The sequence below is a fragment of the Chamaea fasciata genome, unplaced genomic scaffold (assembly GCF_029207755.1).
Source record: "Chamaea fasciata isolate MVZ Bird 193981 ecotype frontalis unplaced genomic scaffold, bChaFas1.0.hap1 SCAF_15, whole genome shotgun sequence".
Classification (NCBI taxonomy): Eukaryota; Metazoa; Chordata; class Aves; order Passeriformes; family Sylviidae; genus Chamaea; species Chamaea fasciata.
The window spans coordinates 13551571-13556812 of record NW_027094100.1 but is presented as its reverse complement, the minus strand read 5'-3'; positions in this window follow the sequence as shown (position 1 = coordinate 13556812).

Sequence of the window (5242 nt, the reverse complement as noted above, 5' to 3'; positions counted from 1 at the left end):
AAAGAGTTTGTAGGAAATAGGACACGAGGTTCAGCAGGGCAAAGGATTCCATTCAGCTTCCAAAAATACACGCTGTGATTAAAAACAGCAAAACAGCTTTAGGGCTCACCCTGCATGTCCCAGGGCCAGAGGAGCTGGCAGGAAGGGCCTTGGGAAGGGATGGGGACAGTGTGGAGGGTCCTGACCCTGACAAACACAGCTGGGTGGGGCAGACCCTCCAAGGGACACCCCCTGGGCTGTGCCCTGTGTCCCCAGCACTCACGGGATGCTCCGGTGCAGCTCGAGGTGCAGACAGTGTCACAAAGGATGGGCTGCTCTGTGCGTGCAGGGACAGATCCCTCCCCCGTGCAGAGTGCCAGGGGATGCCAAAGATTCCTGCAAAGTCTGTCTGTCTGTCCTGGAAAAGCTTTTTTGTCACTGCCAAGCAGCCAAATGTGGGAAGAAAGGTCTGTCACCAACGTGCAGCATAATCAGCCCAGAGGAGGGTGATGAAAACCGTGCCCAAATGAAGCCTCTGGGGGGAAATTAAACTGCTGGTAATGACCTAGATTGAAATTTGGCTGCAGCACTGGGACTAATGCCTGATTTTCCTGTGGGAAGTGCCAGGGGAGCTCATCAGAGATGCTCAGGCCACCCTGCAGAGGCACCTCCAGCCCCAGCCCAGCAGAATGAGGCTTTGGATTGATGGGGAGAGCAAGGAAGTTCAGGCAGATGGATAAGCAAAGGCATCAAGCTGGAGGCTCTAAAGGAATCTGGGATTTTTGTTTGCTGTAGCACATCCAGAGCATTAGATTCCACGTGGGGCCCTAATAACTTTTAAATTAGGTGCTTTAGGACACAGTCAGATCATCACAGGTGAGGGAGCTGGTCTGGTTTGAAGAAGCACTGCTCATTACTACAGACTTCCACTGCTCAGCTGGGACGTGGTAATTGACTGGAAGTGTGCTCCTAGTCCAGTGTAACGGGAAATGTGATTATTTTCAGAGTGCTGGTCACCAATTCCTTCACACAGACCCTGCAAATAACACTCAGCTGACATGAGATTCTTCAAACTTGGAAATAAGTCAGGCTTAGCTTGATTTGTGGGTCATGCAATTCAAGCACTACATCTTGTTTAAAGACGGATAGAAGCTCTTGCAGGAGGAGATGTGCAAGCAGAGAGAAGAGATCTCTGTGCCAAGGGCTCTGAACCACATTAATGAATGCAGAGAGTGCACAGTTTACATGAGGCACAGGCCTCATGCTCAGCATGATCCACTGAGTGATCATTAAAGAACTACAAATCTGATCAGCTCGAGGAATTTCTGGGAGTTCTGGGCCGTCTGTACGAGCCCTTTGCACGGGATAAAAAAAATGTCAACATGCATTAGATCCCAGAATACAGAGAAAGATCAAACCAATTGCCAATAAAACTGTAAGAAGTGAACAGAAAAAGCTGTGTACTGGCTCAGCTCTGGCTGTAGGAGCTATTCCCTGGAGCAAGGCGGGTGGCTGCCACCCTGGCTTGTGCTGGAGCAGAGTGAAACCTCTTTCCTGAGAGTGGTTTTTCTTAAATTTTTGGTTTTGAAGGAGCCTGTAGCTGCAGGAGGTCTCACACCTTTGGGGCTGCAGGGCTCAGCTCTCACCAGGTGAGCAGCACTGATCTGTGCTGGGGCTGGCTGCTTCCTTCTCACATTGCACCACAACTCCCATTAATATTCAGGCATTTTGAATTCCAGGGTGTTGTTCCCTCCCCAAATGCTTGTCGGGGATGGGATTGACTGGAACACTTGCACAGAACAAGCACTCCAGGGAATGCAAAGAGCCCCTCTTTTTATTCTGGGCAGAGCCAAGCAGAGGAGGATTCTCTACAATTACCAGAGAAAACCCTCTGACAGGCAGATGTGATGCAGATCACGGCTGTGTTCATGTGTGTGTGCACTGGGGGAAGATGCTGTGAATTCACAGCCACGGGGCTGGGCTTAAACCCAAAAAGACATGCAGAAAATCCTAAATGCTGCACAGCACTTTCTGTGCTCAAAGCATGTGCAGGAGCACAGGCAGCTGCGAGGCTGGAGGAGGGGGAAATCACATTTATTTCCTTCTGACAGATCACTCCATTTTACCAGGGTTATCTGCTGCACTAAGCAAATATTTAAATAAGGTGGCCCTGAGAATGTTACAGGAGGATTTACTACAACGCAGATCTCATCAGAGATTCATACATTGGAGGGCCTGAAGATTGTGTACTGATTGCTATTACTATTGTTGCTGTTGTTATTATTATTATTATTATTATTATTATTATTATTATTATTACAAATTCATTATTTGTGCAGTGTCTGGAGCCAGCCCTGCTGAGGACAGGGTGGCTGCAGTTGATGGGATGGGGTGGGCAAGGGCTGACCCCCAAAACCATCACACCAGGCTGGGATGGGGCACCAACCACTGGGATAAATCCACCCAGACACAGGCTGGGAGTTTGTCCTTGAGCTGCAAATAATCTAAAACAAAAAAAAACCTCCAACCCAAAAAAAAAACCCAAAAAACACACCAACCAACAAACCAAAAAACCAAAAAAACCATTTCTCTGATTTTCTGCATGAGAAAGGCACCAGCTTCCCCTGCTTTATTCCCGGGAAGGAGGGAGATGAAGCATTTGGTGGCAGCAGTGCCACCATCCCACCTGCCCGCCCTGCTGGTTGTCCATGCAGAGCCCCGGCTCAGACACACATCACTGCTCAATTGTTCACCTTTTCCCAGGGAAAAAAACCCACCAAAAAACCACACCAGAACTGTGGAGAGGGAATATTTGTTGTTGCCTGTGTGCCTCGAATGCCCTCTAGTGCTGCTCTGCACCCCTGGCCGGGATCTCAGCGCTCCGAGCTGCCGACAAAATTCAATTCGCATTTAGGATTTTATTTTTTTAATTAAAATGCTTATTGATGACTGGAGAGAGAAGCTGCTGCCTGGCCAGGAAGCAATATCCTGAGTCAAATAGCAGGGAAGCAGTTGGAGAGAGTGATTTCATCAGCAGCAGATGGGAAATGGAGCTCTGCAATGCAAACTGTTCCATCAGACGGTCCGGGGCCGTTTGTTAGCGTGGCAAAGGAGCTGCCAGCTCTTTGCAGCATTAAACATTCTGCATCCTGGAGAATTCCAAGGTCCTCGATGTGTTAGACCAGTCAATATCAATTTGTTGGCTTGTGGGAACACACAGGCTTTGCATCTTTATCAGGCTCCGTGTTAAATGAAATCTCTCCCTTCCAAACTCGCAGCTCTCCATCTGCATTTATAGAGCTTTGTTCAATACCCCAGAGCAAACCCAGCTTTTAAAATAAATCTTAAAGTCTTAATTGTCATCAGAAAGCTTCAAGTTTAAAACAGGTGGGGAAAATAACAATAACTTGCTTTTAGGCTGTAGAGCTGATATTGCTTTTGGTGATCCTAAATACTTCCAGAAGAATAAGCTCATTCTTGCCCCAGAACTGCTTCATGTGAGGGAGAAAAATCTCCTCTCCCCGTGCCAATTCCCAGACTCCAATTCACACTTGGGCAAACCCCGTGGCAGTCCCACTTTTCTGGCAAAAAAAAATAAAAAAATCTTTTTAGTCAAGAGTAAAATATCTCATTGACACCGTGTTTCCTCAAGTCCTGGTACCTCATCAGGCTGAGCGGGTCCATGAGAAGGACATTCATTCTGAGGTGTGAATTTTAATAGACCAACCGCAAGCCCCCAGTCACCCCTGGAAAATTACTCTCCATAAAGGTGAAAATGAATGAATTTTGATGAAGGTGGTTTTTATTTTGATGGTGTTTCTGTACCACAAATCATCCTGGAGGCTCCAGGATGTTTTCAAAAGCAAATTATTACGAGATTTTTCTTTAATGCCCGAGATGACTGAACCATGGAGATGGGGAATAAGAGAGCTCTGTTTTAGTGAGACTGTGCAGTGTATGTTACCTTATTTTAGGTGTTTTGTTCAAATAAGAGTTGTTAAATCTGTGGGGAAAATCAAGTATGAGTTGCCTGTTATCTTCCTTTTCTTTATGGAGTTATAGTCACATCTCTCTATTTTCTGCAAGTTTCTGTGCCAAGAGACAGTGGTTTTCCAGTGGTGTGCTGTGCTTCCTGAAAAATCCTGATTGTTATCTGCTGGCTTGTGGAAAAGAGAGAGAAATGCATGTGGATTTCAGAAACAATCTACCTGCTTCCTTAAAATCAGCAGGTGGGGAAAGAACGCCCTGAAAGCTCAAGGAATAGGGATTTTTAGCCCTGCACAGGCTAAAATTCCCACATCTATTTAACAACAGTGGCCTCTGGTGGAATTTTTCCTAAGTAAGGGAATTTGCTGGAGGATGGAGACATCTGGGCTCGATAATAGTTGTGGATTGGAGCTCGGGAACACACCCCGAAGCACTGGTGCTTCCAAGCAGGTCGGATTTTGGCTTTTCATTAACACTGACCCAATTTTAGCACGTGCCTCAGTGTGTGTTCAGTGCTGCTGCATTCCTAAACACCTGGAGATTCCTGGGTGACACTGCCAGAGTATGCTCCTTCCCCTTGTTTCCTCCTAATTAATATATTCCAAAAGTAGTTTGGGAGACCTGGAGTCCAATCTGGGCTTTTTTTCTTTTTTTCCTTTTCCTTTTCCTTTCCCTTTCCTTTTTTCTTTTTTCCTTTTTCCTTTTTCTTTTTCCCTTTTCCTCCTTTTTTCCCTTTTTTCCCTTTTTTTCCTTTTTTCCCTTCTCCTTCTCATTCTCCTTCTCCTTTTCCTTCTCCTCCTCCTCCTCCTTTGTATTCTTAGACTTTGATTAGTACCTCCCAAATAGGAAATGATCTCTCCCTCAGATTTTTGCTTTCTCTGTTACATCTGTAAAACTCTAAAATTCGCTTGGAGATGTGAGTGACAAATTGCAAGAGGCAAAGACAGGGAGAAGAGCAATCACCTTTGAATTTCACTAAAAATCTTCCAGGATTAGAGAGCCACCTCAGCTCCTTTCTTAGGCTTTGGTTTGGCAACCTGTTCCCATCCCATGAGCGTGTGAAGCATCTGCTCCCCCCAAAGCACCATTTCCATCCCGTCTGCCTCCAGTCAATGCCCCTGTGTGTGCTTTTCTCAGGGCAACCTTTGCATCTGCTGAGATTCCCTGCCAAAACCGCAGCCTCCGTGTCTTGTTTGGATACCCAGCCCTGGTCCTGGGACTTAGAGCTGCGCCTTGCAGGGCTTAGGCCGGCCCTTAAACCATCAGGTCACGTTGC